This window comes from Adiantum capillus-veneris, chromosome 4, assembly GCF_014529385.1.
Source record: "Adiantum capillus-veneris isolate H3 chromosome 4, ASM1452938v2, whole genome shotgun sequence".
Classification (NCBI taxonomy): domain Eukaryota; kingdom Viridiplantae; phylum Streptophyta; class Polypodiopsida; order Polypodiales; family Pteridaceae; genus Adiantum; species Adiantum capillus-veneris.
Window position 1 is genome coordinate 159125753 of NC_140934.1, and position 22611 is coordinate 159148363.

General features: G+C 39.4%; 1 long non-coding RNA gene across 1 annotated transcript; it reads right to left on the reverse strand.

Moving 5' to 3' along the window:
* Window positions 1-13496: 13496 nt before the first annotated feature.
* LOC147460232 (uncharacterized) lies at window positions 13497-14636 on the reverse strand. Its single transcript, XR_015187750.1, has 2 exons — window positions 13949-14636; window positions 13497-13871 (listed from the first exon to the last, which is right to left on the reverse strand). It is a non-coding gene; the product is annotated as an uncharacterized LOC147460232 (long non-coding RNA).
* Between the last annotated feature and the right edge of the window lie 7975 nt (window positions 14637-22611).

Below are 22611 nucleotides of genomic sequence, written 5' to 3' on the forward strand. Positions count from 1 at the left end.
CAAGGACTTACAAGAAAAAGGGTTACAAAGGGACATGAAAAGCTGCATAAGATACAAACAAAGTCCAAAGCATTCAAGAAAGGGAGCAAGGGATTGAAGGTGGTGAGAAAAACAAAGCTACATATTTTTCCAATGTGATTAGTATAGATATGGCCCTTTTTTGAAGATAATACAAAATTCTATTATGTTGTCTTTGCAAGTCAAATTGACATTCAAAATCAAGGATCAAGTGTGCCACAAGTAGACATCAATGTTGAGGAGTTGCGTCCATATGCACGAAAACGTAGGCCACTTGGAAGCTTATATTCTTTTGAGAGAGATGGAGATAAATAAGTCTTTCAATCTTCCCACATCATAGAGAAATGCAATCACTTTAGGAGACATCATTATAGATGAGTATGGGAGTATGAGACATAAATAAACGTGTGCAATTTTCAAACGTGTGCTGCAAATATATGGTCCTTTGTTTTGAGATTTATAAGTGCAAAACCTTAAATTGTTATCATTCTTTTGTATCGTATGCAGAAAATATTTCTCATGCAATCAGCATGAAGAAACATGCACTCATTCTTGATGGAGTTTTACTCAACAAAGAAGACAAGAGGCATCCATGTACAGATTGTGTCAAAATTGGCCTTGGTCACACCACAATTGTTGTTCGCCCGGGTTGTTTTGAATTTTTCAATGAGATATGTCAGTACTTTCATGTTGGTATTTGCTCCACCATGCTAAAAAACAATGTTTGCACTTATGTGAACACTCTTGAAAAGCATGCACATAAAAAAATATCATTTCTTTATGATATGGGGACAAGAAGATTGCTACATCCATAATCTTTGAAAAGTGTATAGACCGGATAAGCCTAATGTTGAGGCTATGTTTAAGCCTTTGTTGAGTGTTTGGTATCAGTGCAAGAAAATTATGCAGTACAAAGAATACATTGCTCATTGATGATAGCCCTTTTCAAGGGATGTATTAACCCAAAAGATAACTGCTCATATCCGAAAAGTTTCAAGGGAGGCCTGACTATCTTCTTTGCAATGAGCTTTTACCATACCTTTTAAATCTAAATAATACAGATGAAATTTGATATGTTATTTCACTCAATCAAGTTGGAAAATCTCCAATCACAGAGCTTCATGACCTATTTACAAAGTTTCAATACATAATGGAAGAATGGGGCATGTTCAGTGCCCAAGTTCTAAGGGAAAAACTTGACAACAATTCAGTCAAAGTAGAATGCTCATCTTGTGCATCTTCATAGCTACCATTGTACAATAACAAGTTAAGTTATGTTCAAGAAAGTAGGGGCAAGAAAGTAGTAAACTCCTTAAGAAAGGATCCAGCTAAGTTGACATCCAAGTTTGGTGTGCCATTACTATCTTCAAACTAGCTGAACTTGTTAAAATTGTCTCACCAAAAAAAAAAATTGAGTGATCAACATGCTATTGCTTATGCTACTAGCTTGGGGTATGATCATGGTCATTTTATTAGTGGAGTTGTAGCAAAAGCATACATATCAAAGCTACAAAAGGCCTACTTAAGCTTATGGGTAGGACTCACTTTAGATTTATAAAAAAATATAAAAATTAAAATCAAAATTTTATCTAATCTAGCATATTTGTTATTGCAAGTGGAAGAAAACAATCAGTAAGGGCTTGGCGTGCGTGTTGACTCAATCACATGGAATGTTCACATATATCTAGAGTGGTGGAAATGTATTAAGAATATTTTGGCCAAAACAATGTGTTGGGCTTTAGTATTCCGGCCAAAACAATGTGTTGGGTATTTGAACATGAACCAAATATGTACACTTTTATATTTCATCACTAGATGCTATTCAACCTTGCAAAATAAGTCTCTCTTTTAACTTTGTGGTTGGAGCTCTTTGTACAATATTTCTTCTCTATTGAAGAAAATTATTTTCTTTTGTTTTCTTCTCAAGGTTTAAGTATATATATCATGGATAAAATAAATAATGTTGGTGCACATTGTGTAAATTGAAAATAATTTCTCTTTCATTCACCATCATGCCTTTTGTTTTGAGCAAGAGAATCTGAAGCATATAATTTTGATTTCAAATGTATAAAGCATTTTCTATTGAGGTGGCACATGTCATTGAGGACTCATAGGCCTAGAAGGAAATTGATTCCACCACCCTCAAATACTATATGAAAACAAGCAAGAGTATTGATCCTTGAACTCAATGGTGTTTTACTTAAGACCATTAAAATGCAACATAGTGATGTATGCCCAGATAGGGAAAAACATATGCATCTCGTTGAAGAGAGTACAAATGTATGACATTTTATTTGCAAAGACGCATTCACTTTTCTTGATTTTTACATGCAATGGTTTGAGGTGTGGACTTGGAGCACTAATAGATTGCAAAAGACTCATCGTATTCTTGAGTTATGCTTTCCACAACACCATCAAAAATTTAAATCATAGCAGGGATAGGCAGCATGCCAAAAGACAGATCTTCTAATTGGATATCGATTTGTATACCACAAGAACTTGGATGTAGCATGGAGAATTTTTCATGATTTGGATGGAAATAACACCTTAATTTTTTATGAGGCCGTTTACAGTGTAATGTGGAATATGCCTGAAACCTACTTGATTTTTCCAAAAATGTGGAATCAATCACTAGAAGAGCTTGAAAGTTTTTTTTGAGAGAACAATCACTGCATGGTTACTTGGTTGGATCTATGCAAGGGACAAACGAGAGTATACTTGCAATACGTTGGTAAATGAAGCAGTTTGTGATAGAGAAACCTTGTACGTATTGGGGAAATACATGAGAAAACGCAATGTTTAATGATGTATTTATAGTCATTGAGCCTCTTGACATAGTATCATTTCCAAGGATGAGTTGTAAAATACTTGGATCCGTGTAAATATGTGAACTGGATTTTATTTTCTATCCTAGTGTTTCACTATTTTGAGGTCCCTTCAATTCTAAAATTTGGTTTTGATTATTGTAGATTCTTTTCATGAGTGTTGATAAAGCCAATTCTTTAACATTAATGTCTCAAATTTGAGTTACTAATTCAAAGAACTTTTTTCACATGAAGATGTTGTATAATGCAAATTGAGTTTAGTGCCATGCTTCCCTCATGCTTTTGATGTCATTGTAGTCGATGCATATAAGTATGTATTTAAATACACATATCCCTATAGATATGTGTTAAGGGGTATATGAAACATAGAGTGTGACAGTCAATAGATGATAGTTCAAACTACATAAAAATACTAAGTCTTTCAATAGCGTTATAAGAAATGGGACTTGAATAATTTCCAAAATGCCTAAATAGGTCTTAAAGATAGTTTTAAAAATTGAACTAATTTATAGTCTTTTTGTCCTATTTATTTTCTTAGTGTTCTAAGCTATAATTTTGAATTGCAAAATAAAACAACCACATTGTTCCGAAGGTACGTGTGTGAACATACTTACTAATGTAGTAGCATACGGTTCTTGAGGATAGGTCCTTTAGAATACTATTTTCATTCATTCTTGTGCATAGTGTCATTTTCTTTAGGATAGGGCCTACAATTCAGGATCTTGCGTGTTAACTCATAAAACATTTGGTCCAAAAAAGAGTCTAGTTAGCATGAAGTTCTCCTCTATACTTGAAATGGGAACAAAATATTTTGAAATGAATCAAACAATCATGAGAGAAAAGAGTGTGTGAAAGAAAAGGCTAATTGTAGTGGATCCTCGTGTTATCCTAGATGATGATAGCATCATGTGGAATAGTTACCACTACTAGAGAAAACATTGCCCAAAAAATATCCAGCAATAGTACTTGGCTTGAGGAAGTGTAACAAGGATTGTGTGGAAAATTTGACAAACAAAACATAGTTGAAAGATAGCATGTTTTGGGAGGATTGCAAGAAACACACAAAGATATGCTCGCATCATTAATGAGTCTATAAGACATACAATTTGGGTTAACTACACCATTGATTTGGAAACATCACAAGTATCCCTCGGCCAATGATAAGCCATCCATCAACACTATAGAATGGTATATCTCGTTCTACAAAAACACACATACACATATACATTTTATCAACTGCCTGGTTTTGTCTGAGCGCAGCAAATGTCTATGAATCTCAACTCCTCTCTTGGGAGACTCTCCTTAAAAATGGTTGTTGGCCTTGGGCCTCTAGTCCTCATAAAATTCCCCTCTTGAGTCTTAGGGGAGCGTGAATTTTTTTGGGAAACTTACTAGGTGATAAATCCCCTCTCCCACTCTCTTTGCAATACCATACTCTGTGCATGACCTGTTGAACACACACATACACACCCCCACCCAACACCCCCGTTCTCTCTCTCTCTCTCTCTCTCTCTCTCTCTCTCTCTCTCTCTCTCTCTCTCTCTCTCTCTCTCTCTCTCTCTCTCCGGGGTTAATGTGGTCGTTGTTGCTGGAGCATCCTCTCATGATAACACAGTTAGCAGTGTTTTGTTGTGACTATTACTCCTCAAATCTTGTACCATAACCGGTATTTATAAACCAAGTGAGGGTTCTACCCCTCACTTAGCCTTGGTGCTTGTTTTTCTTCTGTGTGTGAGAGCATAAATAGTGAGCTTTTCTAAGTACGTGAACTACTCCGTATTGGGTTGCAATAGAAATGGTGGAACACAAGGACTCATCTCAGGTTGGTTAAAAAGCTATGGTTTTTGGTTTTGCAATACTCTGTAGTAGCATGCTTAACACTTAGTTGGTTAATGATGGTTATGCCCGTCTATTGGTTGGAGTAGCAGTTCGTCTGCGTCGTTTCTCTCACATGAGTTCGCGCCACTGTTTACTATCTTACTTGCAGATTCTTGTTCACGTACTGGTTTGATAAAAGTCACACATTTAATGAGGTTTTTTTGCTCATGGTTAAAGGTTCTAACGCTATATATGTTTGGTTTTTTGTCAAAAAATCTCTGTCCTTGTCTTTATGCTGCCAAAAAATCTTAGTTCTTAGAAAAAACTTAGGTTAATATTCTTACCCATGAAAAATGGTCAGCGGTTCATGTATTACTTAACACCAAAGGGTGAATGATTGAGGGTTTTGACTGCATACCATGATATTATTAACCAAAGTTACTAAGTGTGGTAATGAGATTACCTTTGATGTTGTAGCATTTATATAAAACAATAATAACGTGACTAGATTGGCTTACTAATTGTAGTATGACAGATTCCATATACGATTTTATTTTGCCTAGCCAATTTGGCTAACTTAAAAACTATCAATGGTTTATTTTGGTTCTAATAATTGCTGATTCAGAGACATTTTTTATGATGTTTGGAGAAACAAGACAAAAGCTAGGTTAAAAATCTAGTAATATAATTTGTTAAATGATTAAAAATTGTCCTATAGATTGCTTAGGAGAGTATGACACTTAGATCAAAAGGGGTCGTGGCCTTCCAATCAAGAATCACATGTATAGCATTACCTTATAATGTTTTCCTTAAAATATAGGGCTAGATAGAAACCAATAAGTATAGCTACTCTAAAACGCTTCTAAAAAAACAACAACAATAGACAACTGGATTACATAAACACTTTAAATAGTTGTTTAAGTTTTAGAAAATTGTAATCCGGACTTGGATACCAACTGATATAGTCCATTGACACCCGTAAAACACATCCAAGACTAAAGAATGTGTTGCCTTTTTCGGATGGATGCAGGTGAGGACTCTATCCTTTCTTGGATTTTCTTTGGCTTGAAGCAATCACCAGTCCGTGACTTCAGTGGCTCCTACTATTGGAACTACTTCTTTGATTAGTTACTGTCATTTTACATTAGAATGAGATCTCACTCTTATAGCCATGTACAACAATAAATCAAGAGTGAGTTGTTTTTTTACTAATCATGGTCACTTTTCTAAAGCCAACTATCTTTTTAATGTAAAAGTTCATTTATATTTTATTATTTAAGTAAAACAGCTACACACATGTCCTATACATAAGGTTTCTACAATTCTTTGGGAAAACTAGGACACTGGCTTTGGAAACTAGATTGAATCTTAGTTATAAGATGGACCCACTGTCTATAATTCCTTTTTGGGTTGGTTGGTGTTAGGTGGTCCTTCTTCGTATATTATTTTGGTTATCTGCTCATGGCTATTATAGTTTCTGACTTTGCCGGTTTAAGGAGTGGAGGTACAACCTACATTACTAATCATAATTTTCTATTAACTTTCAAGATCACATACATTATAAATTGATTGCTCGCATGAGAGTGATCCATGACTCGGAGAGCGTACAAGATTTTTAGAGCAGATTAGGTTTTACCTAAAGGATCGTTTTCCAATAAAAGCCTTGGCTATTAGGACTAGACCTTTTCTGGCTCGGCGAGCCAAAAGTCATGTCATCTCTTACCCTAAATAATCCCCTGATTACTAACAATTTTGTCTATTGCAGACCCTTGCCCTTTCGCAAGGACTGGAATTATCCTCTGAGGCCCTTTCTGTGGCTACCTTTCTTGTCCACAGATGTATTTGCAACTTGGACACTTTTCAATTAATCTATGATCCAGCCCTTTCCTCGGATAAAAAATTATCTTACACATGTTGTCTTTCAATGAGTGGGTCAAGAGTTTGGCTACCTTGGACAAGGACTTCGAAGATGGGGTGGCTATGATTTCCCATTACACTGCCCAGTTACCTATACTTTCTTTACAATATCAGCAAGAGCTAGCCCTTTTTTCTTCTTTGGGAACTGAGCTATGTAATTTCCTTAAAAAATTGTGTGATATTATTCCATCTTTCATTAGTAGCCCAGCTACTTTGACTATCCCGCAAACTGGCGGCATCTTTTGCAGAGATAGTGCGGCGCTTGAAGTTGTCAAGGAGTTTCAGAACAATATTTGCTCCCTTAGTGATTCTAATCTTTTGGAAATGGTACCCAAAGTTTCAAAAGTCTTTCCTTTCTTACCGGCTAGACAAATTGAAATTGAGTCCTTTGGTGTGGACCATCATCTCTGGGTTTTACCCAAAAAGATTTTTTGGCACCAATTCTCAGTGAAACTTGGGTTTATTTAGCTAATCTATCTGCCTCCATAGTTGAGGATTGCAAACTCAAAGTTCTGAAAGGAGGGCAATTCCTTGATAAATGGGAACTCATTATTTAAAGCCCCCGATCATTCAAAATGCTCTTCTAATGCAGGATTGTACATTCGGACAAAAGGTGCCATGGAGTTTGCTAAAAGTGATCCTAGCTTCTATAGGGAATCTATCTGGAATGTTTTTTGGCCATATGAGAAATATGCATGCAAATTTCTTCACCCTAAAGCCTCATGTGAGTCTAGTTGTCATAATAATCAATATCTAATTCTCCTAAATGATTTTCTCATGTTAAACTGATCATTTAATATGGGAAAGTGCCAGGGGAGAAAAAGCTAGAATATTGGTTAAGCTAGCAGACCGGCCATAGTAGGGATCCAAAGGGGGGGCCATCTGCAAAAGAGCCATGTGCAACAATGGGCTAAAAAGACCCTAAGGCTCAGCCCATTAAGACTTCCAAAATGCTAAGGTTCCAAAATTCAAAGGTTGTGTCCAAAGGTCAACCATAGGGGAATTGGATGCTTTGTGTGTGTCCAAAAAAGTCTTTGCATATCCCTACATAAGAGGGGGCGAGCCTAGCATGTAGGGATGAGAGAGAAAGCCACACACACACACACACAAGCTCCCTTTACACAAAGGGAATGAGGGACACATGTCAGCTCCCTAGGCCAGATGCCCACAAGGTGTACCCAATTCCTATTGGATGGCCTTGGAGGTGGACCAATGAGAATTGGGCTAGAGTAAATCTAGTTTAATTAATTTAAAAACACTTAATAAAATAACCAATGAGAATTAAGTCTCCTAGATGACTATTGGACAATCTCCCAAAGGGTCCAATGAGCATTCAGCAGCCCAATGGCTTGCCTGAAATAATTAAATTACCTAAAGCTCTCACAAAAGGGGAAAGGGGGACACATGTTAGAAGGCTATCACTTATGTTGCTTAATTGTGATAGGCTAGCCCTGGGGAGGTCCAATGGGGAGATAGCAAGAGCAAATAGCAAGAGGGCTCGCCCAAGAGAGAGAGGGGGCTGATTTTTGCAAGGCATTATCACACACACACTCACACACAGCCTATGTGTGAAGAAAGAGAAGACTATCTCTTCCCAAGCTTTAATGGAGAACTCATCACCTACTCCAAGCTTGTGAGATAGAAGCCTACATCGACACACTCTTGGTATGTGGATGCAAATCCAACCAAGAGCCAAGCTTCAATGCATGCTCATCTCCTCTACCATGCTAATTACTAAGCTAAGCTATGCTAATATGAGTGATTATGTGAGGAGATGTACATCTTTCTCGTAAGATACTCCTTCTTCCTCTCAATCTACTCTCATGCCCTGCTAGCTCTCACCATCGTCGAAGGTGTGTGAGGTCTTGGGTCTAAGACCGAGGATAATTGATGTTGTGTTTGCTAAGTGTTTTGCTTAGTGCATGAAGCTTTCATCTTCATTGCACTAGCTAGTCTTGAAGGAACACAAAGAATTGTATTGTACAATGTCTCTCTTGATGGGAGAAACCATAATACAAAGCCTTTTGGAGGGGGGACCAGCTCCATGCAAATCCGGTCCTCAATTGTTGTCAATAGCTTAAGTTCTCTCTCTTTTGAAAGTATTGTTCATGCTATCTAACTAGGTGTTATGCTTTTTGTTGCTCTCTCTCCACCCAAGCACTCTTGTAATTCTCATTAGGAATCTATTCTAATGAAATGCCCACTATGTTCATGCTAATTTCCGCTACACACAAGTTTTTAGGCCATTAAATGTTACATTGGTATCAGAGCACAAGGTTTCTCTTTTCTTGCTCAAGAAGGGAGGTCCTCAAGCTAGCTATAAATGGTTGGTATTATTAATTGTCTGTGAGTAAGTAGAATAGGGATTTTTCAGCCTTGCAATGCGCCTGCCTTCGTGCAGTTAACGGGGCATCACCGTCGAGAGCTATAGTGGAGTCCTACGGGGCTTGCCTATGGCTTAACCACTATTGAGCTATTAGAAGCTTGACAGGAGCCGGTGTTGTTTTGGTGTTGAACGACCCTCTCTTCTATTCCTTGCAATTAATTGTATTCGAGCCGCGGGTACAGTAGCTTGAGTGCTTTTTCTAAAGGGGTAAAGAGGAGTAGCAACTAGGGTTTGAAGTGCCAAAGTACACCTAAAAAGTTTAGACCTAAAAGTTGTTAGAATGGCTGACAATAGTAAAGAGAGTGAAATTAATGTTGATAACTTTGATTTTGCTAATGAGCAAGCTACTAATGATGCTCCGATGCTTGTTAACTATCTTGTTTCTAGGCTTCAACAAGCCATGGGAAATCCATCTCTCCAAAGTGAAGTGCAACGGCAGCTCCGTGCTCACGGGATTCTCCAAGCTCATCACCATGACGAGAGAACACCTAGGAAGCCTCCTTGTGAGACTCCCAAAAGAGGTCTCTCTCCGATTCGGGAAGAAGAAGAGAATCCATATGAAGGGCTCAAGAATTTACTTCTTGATGATGCATCTCCTTCCCAAAGGAGAACTCAAGAGCCTCCACCGAAGGAACGAGAAAGAAGTGAGTCTCCTGCCACCTCGATGGAGATGGCTCCACGAAGACGGCGGGCTAAACGCTCTCCATCAGCACCAAAGCGGAGAAGACCATCACACTCTTCTCCACATCATCATTCAAAGAGGGATGATAAAAAGCAAGAGAAGAAAAAGGCGAGAAAGAGGACACCCTCTTCTCCATCTTCTTCATCCTCTTCCTCTTATGAAAGTGAGGTGAAGACGACGCAGATCAAGACAAGAAAAAGGCGAGAAAGAGGTCACCCTCTTCCCCACCTTCTTCAAATTCTTCACCTTCTGAAGAAAGTGATGGTGCAATCTTTGAACCATCAAAAAGAAGAGGCCATAGGAAATCCTATGCCACATGGAAGAGGTCGTCCAAGTTGAAGAAATTCAAAGAGGGAGGGAAGAGCATCTCTTTCCTTACCTATGATGGTACCTTTGGTGCTACGGACAAGGTCTTGACCTTTATCCAACAGTTCGATACGGCGTTTGGAGATGAGGGCTTCACGGAGTCCTCTAAGCTACGCCATGTAGCTATGCACTTTCAAAAGTCCGCCAGGCAATGGTGGTCTAGCCTACGAGCCAACGGTGAAGCTCCACAAACATGGAAAGCTTTAAGAGCTTCCATTATGAAGCAGTTTTTGGCCACTGATGCCAAAGACAAAGTACTCACCGAATGGCAAATCTTAAAGCTCTCTCCCTATGAATCCATCCACAAATATGTAGACAAGTTTTGGGACTTACAACTCAAAGCCACTGTCTTCAAAAAGTTGGATTTTGGAGAGCAAAAGCAACAAATTTGTGCGGGCTTATTAACCGAAGAAATGGCGGAGTATGTCAACTCCCAAAGGCCACGTACCATATCGGCGGTAATACACTATACTATGGTGGCCTCTCGAATCAATTTCCAAACGGGGGCTAAAAGAAATAATAAGCCCACGGAAAACAAGGGTTCCAACGAGCCTAAGGGGAAGGACAATATGATTGATTGTGGCCGAATATATTTATGTAAGGTTGTGGATTATGGTAGATATGGTTGTAAATGGGCTACTCATGAGGCTGTAAATGGTTTCTTATTGCATCGAAGTTATGGGCCATGGCGGCTCACTTTCCTAGCTTTTGGAACAAATGTGGAACTATGGAATATCCCATCTATATGTTGTATGTTTTAGGGGATTAGCATTCATACTTACTACCTTACATGTGGTTTCGACTCCGTATAGGGAGGTGTAGGACTTACTTACTAGCATCTTTCTATGTTACAAGTGACTCAAAAGTATAGATTGACTGCACGTATGAGCACTGTTGCTAACCCTTTAAAAATAGCGGCAATTAATGTCAAACTCTATAAAGTCAAGAAACAGGTATATGTGGCCCACTTCGAGGCTAAATTGCCTCATAAAAGTCGTCTCCGGCCTTATCTCATGAGAGCTTGCAAAGCAAAAGGGGCTCCAAATGTTTTTCTTCCCTTGTAAATGAAACCATCTCTGGATATATGAGTAGCTTTACCTTTCTTATTATTTATGTTTGAAAGTAATATAGTTGGGTGACATCTATAACATGTGGGATACCCATGCATCACTTGCATATGGTGCCAAATTATGCTAACTGAAAGTTGCGTTGTTTCCATGGGTGCAAGTGAGTGTTACCTTCTCAACTATGGGTTTCAAAGTTCCTTGGCTTGAAGATGGCGGATTTATATATCTTCAGGCTCTTGATTCTCTTGTACTTATGTATAAAGTTTGTTTTGTACTATGAATGGGGATTATACCACTTTTTCATTGATAGAGTTTCTAGTGTCTTTAGTAATTTGAAAGGATTCTTTGGTGTTTATATTATATTGTTACTGGAACACACACACACCTAACACCAAGAGTAGTTTGATACTATTCAAAGACCTAGTTACTATATTTTATCCCTTGTTTTCTGTTCTAGATAGATTACTTGGGATCGATCCCAGTGGGATGGGGCTCTCTTCACACTGCCATTATAGGTTCTCCTGGTCGATTGAAGGCTAAAAAGGATACCAGTTCTTACCAATAGTCATATATTTCTCTAATTAATATTTTTTTTAACCATGCAGAGCTTAGCACTATCTTGAGGGTTAGAGCTTCCTAGTATTGAGCCTCTTTCTAAATCGTCGCTTCAAGTACTTAGATGCATTCATGACCCTATGACATCTAAATTAATATTAGGAGCTTCTGCTGATCTAGCCAACTCCTTGGTTCAAACCATGTCGTTTGATAAGTGTGTCCATACCATTGCCCAACTTATCAACAACTCTAAGGAAGGGGTAGGAGATATTTCTCAATTCATAGAGAGCATTCCCACTCTGACGCTTGCTCACAAAGGAGAGTTAGCCAAATTCTTTTCTGAAGGTGCTGAACTGACCAATTACTTACGCAAATTATGTGCTCTCACCCCTGGGTTTGTTTCAACTCCTTCCATTCCGGTACAAACAGTATCCAATAGTTTATTTTGCAGGGACCCTTGGCCCTAGATGTTGTCAAAGCCTCTCCGGAAAGAGATGTATTCTCTCAGCAAGACCTCGCTTATGGAAATCATGGTACCTAAAGTTTCTCGGGTTTTTTCCTTCTTGCCTTCCAAACAAGTTGAAATCGAATCCCTTGGTGTGGAACATCACCTTTGGGCCCCTCCCAACAAAGGCTTTTTAGCTTCTATATCTATCGAAACCTGGGTTTTTCTAGCCAATCTTCCGACATCTTCAATAGAAGAAGCACGACTCAAAGTATTAATAGGCGTCTAGTCTCTTGATAAAGGTGACCTTATTAAAGCCCCTTTCACTATGCGGTTTCTTGATACAAAGAAATGTGGCTCAAACACTGGTTTGTATGTGCGTACCAAGGGCTTGATGGAGTTCTTCAAAAGTAACTCTGAGTACTACACTAAGTCTACTTGGAACATTTACATGCCATATGTCAAATGCGCTTGTTGGTTTCTTGACCCTAAGGCCTCTTATGAATCAAACATTATCTGGTTTGATCATGCTATATGGTATCCCCTCAACAACTTGGATCTCATGTTTCCTGACACTCCTTCAACTCATTACCTCTCCCTTTTCTGCTCTTGGCTTGGTGGCCAGGCCAAGGAACTTGTGTTAGCTCAGATGGCTTTTATTCAGTTTCGCTCCCTTATGCTCTCTCTTCTCAAAGAGCTGGCTGCAGAAAAACCGAGGCTTCTTTTGACTACCTATGGTAACTATCTTGGTATTAAAATTGTCCTTAGAGCAGTTTCGCATAGGCGAGGGTGCTACCCCAACCTACTTTCGCCAGGAAACTACGCCCAATTTTCTCAACTCTGCCGATTTCGACAGAGTTGGAAAATCGTTCTTCTACCCCAGCCGTGTTGAAGAACCACACACAAAAGTGCTGGCAACAGGTCCACGCGAAGAAAAAAAAGTTGACGACATGGCTGGGGTTCCAACCGCCGTGCGGACGCGTCCTTAGCTTCCTAAAACCTAATACGGTGCAGCAACAAACAACAAAGTGCCAAGCGGGTTTCGTATCCATTGTCAAGATGGTAAACCAATCAAGAAAAGGAGTAAATCTACAAAGGATTTACATGAAAGAATTCACATGTCTATAACAATTAAAGAAAAACTAAGTCAAGGAGACAACGAGACAAGGAGACAATTGTGGTGTCCAATGAGAGGTATGTTTTTGGCAAAGCCTGCAAGGCCTTAGTGTTGCCTTCCCTTTTTTCTAATGAAAAAGGAGGTTATTTTTACAAAAAAAGCTCAATTTTTTGATTGGCTGGAGCAGACATGATACTAATTACAAAGACAAGATTTAGAGAAGACTTTCAAGTTTTTATTTGTTGAATAAAGAAATAATCACTAATTGGAGAGAGAACCTTGTAAGTACAATGATAAAAATTTGGCCATAAACAAGGTATTTAAAATTAGTAATTTTGAAAAAAGTGGGCTGGAAGATCGACTGCATGAGCAGACAGCTTGCGCATCAACACGCCAGAGAGAGAGAGCGCTCACAAGTTCACAACCTTGACGATGGTATTTGACATCTAAGCACATGCTTAGGAGGGAGAGAGCAACAACTCTCACTATGCTAATAAGGCGTCACAAAGGGCACATAGGTGCACTTTAGAGATACACACAGACTACAGAGATAGCCAATAGCCTCGCGGGCATGCAGAGAGAGAGAGAGAGAGAGCGAGAGAGAGAGCCCATGGAGGCAACGAGGTTGAGTTGTTCACAAAGCTTCATTGCTGCAGAAGCCTGTATTGCGTCCGTCTTCTCTAGAATGGAGGTTGCATTAGAAAAGTACCTTCTGTTTTATTAAAAATAGAAATTACAGCATGTCTGCTTACAAGGTATGTCGTCAATGGAAGGCACGCCTGTACTGTGTGTGTGTGTGGATCTGAGGTAGCTTGGTCACTGGTCAGGCTCACAAAGCATGCCGTGAATAGGAGGCGCGCAATTGTGTGTGTGTGTGTGTGTGTGTGTGTGTGTGTGTGTGTGTGAGAGAGAGAGAGAGAGAGAGAGAGAGAGAGAGAAGACTCATCCCACAATTCCATGCTTGTGAGCTTGACCATGTTAGGGCCGCTACCCATTACTGTTGCATGTGTTCATCACTAAACGCGCCAGTCATGGCCAGCTTAGGATAGGGCACATGGCTGGAGAGAGATCTAGCTTTCTCTTTGTTCTCTTTGTGCGATGTGGTAGGCAATCGAAGCTCACATGTACAACAGTGGCTGCTGTGGTGGTGGAGCAGGGGGCAGCCTAGCACCGAACGAGAATTTTAGAATGATACATCAACGACACAGCTATATTATAATCATGGCCAGCAAAAGCCAAAATGCAATGAGCGATGTGGTCTCAACGAGGTCCTTGATGCAACAGGTACACAAATAACGCCCAAGCAAATGTGGCAACCGATGTAGGGCAAGTGAGATGGCTCTATCCATGGCTTTAAACCATGATTCTATGGCAACTTTTCCACCTTTTGTTGTGGTGTTCCACAAGAGCATTTAGAAATATTCTCATGTAGGAAAACGGAGTCTTTTTCAGTGTTTTTCATACCATGCATAACATCATGAGCTTTTGCTCGAGAGGCGCCACATACCTAGCTAGGTACGATTGGGGGCAACGGACCACTGGCCCCCCCCACCGGGTCGACGGTCCCCTGCCCCCAATCGTACCTAGCTATGGGGGGGGGCCAGTGGTCCGCTGCCCCCAATCGTACCTAGCTAGGTATGCGGTGCCTCTCTCACAAAAACTCATGATGTTGAGGTAAGTCACAATGTGGGAATTATTGTGAGAATTTGTCTAAAATTTCTGGTGAGCTGATGTGCTCGGAGCCCAAATATTTTGCAATAGTAGGGCTCATCCCTTCTAAAAGAAGGGCAAGAAGGGAGTTGTTGGCTCTCTTGGGCAAAAGCATGCATAACTACCATTGAAGATGTAGATTGTAGTATGCTGCAAGGGCAACCCGATAGAAGACTCTAGAAGGCACAATATTCTCTTTCTCAAAGTCAGCTATGCCTCACTGTCTCTCCCCTCTACCCACTACGTACTCTCAATGAGAGTGGATTGCACTATACCTGCATATTGTTGTAAATATTTACCAAGAACCAAAGGGATACCCCCTCTCTCCATTTGCAAAGGCTCCTTTCACAGCTTGCCCATCTCTCCTCACCTCATTCCCTCCTCGACTTAATACTTGTAGCTTTTCTTGATTAACTTGTCTACTTCCGTTTTGCTCGTGGGGGCATCATTTTTTGCATGTTGCATGACATTAATCCAGGTGAGCGAGCTAATTAATGTTTTAAGGTTGAGGCCTACTACTTGATCTAAGCATGCTCCAAGCAAATGGGAATAAAAACAGCAGTTGGTTTTTGATTTTTTCATGCTAAGAATGTAATTGTGTGTGTGAGTAAGAGCTCGACATGCTTGAAGGAGAGGGTGACTTCTCAATTACCTCACTCGTGAAGATAATTCTTAGATGATTTTCCAAGTTTTGACATGCACACAATGAGCAATTTTTCTCAAGCTCTCTCTCTCTCTCTGTCTCTCTCTCTCTCACTCTCACACACACACACACACACACAAACATGATAGATCTTTTGAGGTCTCTTGGATAGTTGAGACTACTCTCTTCTTTTCTCTCCCACGTTTTCTCTTGCACAATATAGTTTAGCTTTCAATTCTTTCCCTTCTTGGAGATCCCTACATTTCATGCAAGGTTGGATGACAAAGTGATGAACTCGCAATTAATTGGCAAATCGTGTTCTAAGAGTACTCAAACTTTTTTTGAGGGGGAAGGTATTTCCTGCAACCCTTAATGAAGGATATGGGGTTGATCTAGATCGCTAGGCATATGGAAGTAATCACACACAGTTTCTTTGGTTGTCACAATTCTCCCTACGTGTATGTGCTTTTTCTTGCCATTATGTTTTTTGGAGCATTTCATTCTCTATGAAGAATCCAAAAATTGTATTTACATATATCTCTCTTTAGCTCCAAAATGGCAGGCCTTGTGATTTTATCACTTGTTAATATTAGTGCCAATGGCTCCATTTCAAGGGTGTGACTTACTTTGTTATCCTTGCTAACTTTAGGCCTTGTGATTTTATCACTTGTTTATATTAGTGCCAATGGATCCACTTTAAGGGTGTGACTTACTTTGTTACCCGTGCTAACTTTACTCAATGCACATGTGAGGATAACCCTGGGTGCCAATGGATCCACTTCAAGGGTACTCAATGCACACGTGAGGATAACCCTAGGTTTGGATCTAATGGCACATAAGTTCATGCATCACTCTACCACCACCAAGGTCGACGAGTTATGGTGCAAGAGCTTCCACACAACCATAGATTTCAAATCTTTGATGGTGTCTCTTGCTAGAGTTATGTTTATACTATGCATAATTATATGTCATGTTCAAGGTTTGTGGTTTATGTCTATTTAGTCTTGCACTCCTTTTGTTGTGATGTGTGGCATGCCATTACATCCCATACGATCTTAGAACAATTTTTTGCGCTTATGAATCTATCTAATGTTTAGTAGTGGTACTTTTTTTTAGCTTAGCTTAGTAGTGTTACTTTTTTTTCCTTTGTAATTAGGTATTCTATGGGTGGGGCATGGGACACCACTTTCATGAGGTTGTTTGCAAGACCATGTAATTTTCCATTGGTTACAGCCCTTCTTTTAACGTTACTCGCTCGATTTTTTGTTTGCTCGAGAATGTTTGCTCAAAAGGTGTGATTCCTCGCTCCAACTCATCAACCAAAGTGACCCGGTGAAATGAGGCACCCTTGCTTAACACCAATATTGGTTGAGAATATTTATCGATTTTTTTCTACCAAGTGTCTTTGATATATCACTTTCTCATATCTATTTGAACTTATGTGCATGTAATCACTTGGTACTTCAAGTTCTTCCATGCATCCCCAAAGATTCTCTAGAGGTACCATATCAAAAGCCTTCTTGAAGTCTAGAAAGCAACAATACAACTACCCTTTCACTTTCATTGGACTTTCCTCCATTAAAACTCCAAGTGTAACAAGATGATCAATGGCACTATGATTTTGATGGAAGCTTGCTTATCCAGAGCACATCTGCCATTTTCTTTAGCCATGCACTCAATTTTTCTTGCATTCTATTTCCAAAAAGATTTGCCATATAAGAGAACCAACCTTTATAGTTTGATACTTAGTAGGTAGAGAAGGAAGCATGAGAGATGTTGAAACCCACTCCACGCTTGAGAACTTCAAATATTTCTACACCTATATTTGTAATTACAAGCCCTCATCAATGTACAAAGGCTACAAGTTCAATATTGGACATGAACCATAACCAAGATGGCAAAGCAGACTTGTTAGATGATCGAGCATTGGATGCTGCTGCCAAGATTACATCCTTCCAGACCTGTGCATTTGCCACAGATATGACCCCAACAATGGTGAGTGAAGAAACATTCCAAAGCACTATTACCTGTCAACTTGAATACATGTTGTTGAACACCACTTGCACCATAAAAAATAAAGACATTATGTCAAAAATCCAAGTAAAGAAGCATATAACAAAGCAACAAGAAATGCTGAGGATGACATGTATGAGAGCGCTTTTCAAAAAACCCAATCACAAGGAGATAAAGATTCATCATCAACATGAAACCAGACCGATAAAAAAAGGCCCATATCTTCTTGGCAAGAGGGCAAGTAATAAAGTGATGTCTATTGTCTTATGTGAAAGTGGCGCAAAAGAAACACATGCCATTGGAAAGATGATGATGACATGTACTTTCTCTCTCTCTCTCTCTCTCTCTCTCTCTCTCTCTCACACACACACACACACACACACACACACACACCTCCACCCACACATAGATACACATATGTTTATACACACATACACAATGTGTATTTGTATATGTTTATTCCCCAAGACACACACACACACACTACAAGAACTCGCTTAAATTTTGACGTCAAATTACCGGCGTCAATGGCGAGCGTTGGTATATGTGAAGGTAAATCTGGAGGGAGATCGAGCTTTTAAAAAATATAATTTTTAAATTTTCGGCACTCATACCGGCGCCTATATAGGTGTCTGTACCGGCATGCATACCAATGTTCATACCGACGCGTATACTGGCACCTGTACAGGCAGACCCTGCAAAAAATAGAACCGCGGGTCTTTCCTTCGCATTTACCTCCTTTCTTCACTTCTTCTCTTGCCCTCCTCCTCCTCACCTGCTGCAGATTTGCTGCCTCACGACTTGCCAGAGGTGAGATTCTCACTCGTGGACTACTCCCCATCAACAAGGTGAGATTATTTTCAAGTTTCCTTGTAGATTTGTGCACTTTAGTGTATGTGTATGTAACATAGCGTGTGTGTGTGTGTGTGTGTGTGTGTGTGTGTGTGTGTGTGTGTGTGTGTGTGTGTGTGTGTGTGTGTGTGTGTAAGTTTTTGTAGGTTTGAGGACATTTTTTCAACTCTTTCTTGCTCAAATAGGCCATGTGAGTGCTCTAACATTCTTTTTTGTTGCATACACACATACACACATTCACATATACATGCACGCAAGTAAATAATTATGCACACTAAACAATATAAACACACTATATACGATGCAAACACATATTTTTAATTTATTTTTTTTAATGTTATGTATAAATAGTATTAATTAAAAATCACCATTAAAAGAAAGATTTATTTTGATTTATGTTATTTTTTAATTATTTTTGTTGTTTTTGTGTAAATAAATTTAAATTTTTGAAAAATATACTGTTATTTTTGTAATTGTGACTTATCGTAGGTTATTCACTTAATTAAGTTTAGTCATTTAACACTAACCGGTTTAGGTAATAAGTGGTTTTATCGCTTAAGATTGATCTGCAATTAGATCGGTGAAGGTTAGGTGTTGAATTAGAGCGTGTAGCTGCTTGCATATTAAATCGTTTAGCCGAGCCCGCTTAGTCTTACACGCGGCTCGACTAGTTTCGTTATTTAGTCACTTGGTGACTTAACACTAGGTTGGTAATGGGACACTTTTATGTCCTGTTAAGTGACCATTTTCCTTGAATTATGTCAAGAGTTTCAAAATGGATTTTGAGGTGCTATCTGTTTAGAAAGTTGTCTCATGAGCTGAAAAAAACTCGACATTTTTTTTGAATATCAATTCCATCTTTAACCTTGTCCTTGGACAACATTTCACAACCTAAACTGTGTGAAAAAACGGGTCCTGTTTCTGGCTTTTTTCAACTTTTTGCAACTATACCACTCTAGAATTCATATTTGTGAGGTCTATAATGCTAGAGAACTATCTTTAGTAGTCCTCAACATGTCCTGATGCTTCTAGGGAGAAATAAATGTTAAAGTTGTAAGTTATGACCAAATTACAAAAATTGTCAAATCCTGTTTTTTAGCCAATTTTAGCTCTTCTATGATTTTTTTTGGTGGCTTTCATGATATCCAAATGCACTTTTGATTTTCTATGTCGCATATTGTAACATTGAGCTAATATTCCTTGAGTTTTGGGGCACCTAATACCCTATTTTGCATAGTAGACAACGATGGTTGATTTTTTCAATTATAGAAGAAAACGAAACATTCTAGTATATCAAGTATAGCTTTTTCAATATTGTTAGTTTCTTGTGACAACTACATGCATTTTGTAGGTAGTAACCATATCTAGTCATAAGGATCAAATTTGGCTAGATATTGAATAGTTTCTATGGGATTCTACAACTCATAATGTTGAACCCAGTTTTTTCATGTTTGCTGTATTTAGCACTTCATCTTTGTCCCCAAGATTCCCCTTGGTAAGAGATGTATTATTCTTTTGACATGCTCCATGGCTCCTTATGAACCTAAAGGACAATAGGGAACTAAGAAAACATGCATATATTATTTGTATTGAGCGTGGCTATAGAAACTTTGATGATAGGTTTGCAGAATGGTAAAAATTCAACTTTTTTGTACCTATTTCTTTTGGCAAAACAAAAAATAGTGAGTGAGAAGCAATCATATGTTCTGATCACCAACCCATTGAAGTTAACTAGGGAATTTATCTCAAGTCCTACAAAAATCCCTAATCTTGTTTTTATGCAACAAAACATAAGAAATGATTGTTTTGATGAAAATGTACTGGTCCATCAACTTTAGAGGCTTGGTGTGACCAAAAGATGAGAAATTTTACAAGTTTCTTATTTTTTCCATGTGTAGTAGGCCTTGAACTATAACCTCATGAAAGGATTTTACAAAATGAGTGGATCTACTATGGTTTTGGAGGTTTTTTTCAAAACCCTAAAAGGACACTTTTATGTCCTGTTAGTTTACCAACCTAGTGTTAAGGCTAGTCATGTAGGTTTAATCGGTATTCAAACGGTTTATTGGGACGTGTTGCTTATAGGTAACCAATTATGTATTTAGTCGCTTACCGCTCAGGAAGGACTACTCCTTATTTAGGCTGTTGAAGGCTACACGCTTAGGGCTAGCCGCTTAGTGGTAGCCGCTCAGTGTTAGCCGCAAAAGAACTTCGACAAATGAAGTAAACTAACGCAATTGGACTTCAATAGCGCACACAGACTACAAAAACGCAAAAAGATTTCAAAAACAAACTTCTGTCATGGCTAGAGAATGTGAGGTTAATGTTATAGCTAGCGGCAAATAGTAAAAAAATCGCAAACAGACTTAAAAAATGCAAAAGTTTTTAGAAATGACTTGTGTAATTCAAAAACACAAACGAAGTTAAATATCAAACTTCAATGGCGCACACAGACTTCAAAAACCCTAATATATAGTCATTGACCAATGCACACGAGATTATTATTTTGTGGTTCTGATCTTTGTGCACCTCTAGACCAAGGTGTGAGAAGATCGGACATGGCTAGAGAATATGAGGTTGTTAGAGCTAGCCGCAAATAGTGAACGGGCTTCGAAAATGTAGAAGTCTTCAGAAATGACTTGTGTAAATCTCAGTCGGCCACGGTTTACTCTCACTAATAATAAATATGGTGGCGCACTCAATAGTAGCAAAAGCTTTGGGTATCAATAAATGGTGATTGAACTTTTGTAGGCACGGCTGCAAGGCAGATCATCATCCTGATCTCAAGCTGCAGGACATGTAGATGCAGAGTTGTGCATGGCAGCAAGTTGCGAGTAAATTACCTTGGGCTGCATTGCCAAGGTGTGGCAAGCCATGTGTTGAACAACGCCCGCAATGACTCCCAAGCATCCGGCCCTATGCAAGGAGTGTGCTATTTGCCAGCTTCTCTCTCTCTCTCTCTCTCTCTCTCTCTCTCTCTCTCTCTCTATGTGCAGAGTACACTCACCAGAGTATCACCTGTTTCGCCTATTTACAGAGTTCAATAACCGGAGTATCGTCAAAGCATCAAGCTTTTGACACGTTGTTGAAGGGTAAGTCTGGAACTGCAAGCGGACTCGAGTAGCGAGCAGTTAGAAGACCAAGATCAAGGCCAAGAATCAAGAAACCAAACAGCCAATGATATAAAAGCCACACGACTCCAATATGATTGGTATGGTGAACCTAGGAGAGGGCCCTTAAGCTAGGGTATGTGTGCTATATACGTATATACGATGGCTAGGTGCACCATTGTAACCGATTGTATGGCTCATTCTCAGAGCTTGTAGTGTTAGCCCCTAAGTGATGTACACACCTAATATGATTGATATGAAGTACTTGGGTTCGGGGCATCTCATGTATCTGTAGTATTTAGTATTGTGTTTGTGTGTGTGTGTGTGTGTGTGTGTGTGTCATGTGTTCTGAGCTGGTACAACCCTTGGTGTATTATGTGGGTGTCTAGTCTGGGACTATAGATAGGGTTGACCAACCTAGTCCCTGAACTGGAGTAGCAGTACCACTAATAGACGAAGGCTCCAGGTTGAACATTGGCTATCATGTTGAGGACCTTCTAAAGAAAGGAGTTTCAACCATGGAAGACACCAAAGAGGAAAGAGCGGGCACCAGCACTCAGGTAAAAATAAGGTCAGGAAGACCCAAGAAAAGGTCAGAAACAAAAGACTTAGACGGAGTGACGTTCGACCAGGATAGGGCAACCTTGGACCTGGATGACCATTCAGAGCTAGAGGGGGTGGAGGAAAATGCAGAACCTAGGGAGAAACCAGGGAACCAGCCCAGCGAGACATGCAGCTAGGGATTTAAAATTGAAAATGCCCGAATACAAGGGGAAATGAGGGCGTGATCCCCAGGAACATCTGCAAGCATTTGAAAGTTGGGCAAGCCTCAGAGAGCTACCCAAAACAGAATGGAGGGTGTGCTTTGCACTAACGCTGAGAGGAGTGGCTCAGACCTACTATTTCAATTACCCACCAGAGAACCTAGTCACCGAAAAGCGATGTTCAAAGCCTTCATGTTGAGAAGATCAAAGACCTGGCTAGACAGCTATCGTCACCACCAGGGAATAAAAGTCTCAGAGCATGGGTCCTCAATGGAACCAAGAAATCACTAACCCCACAAGACTTTGGATGAACTTATTCAGAG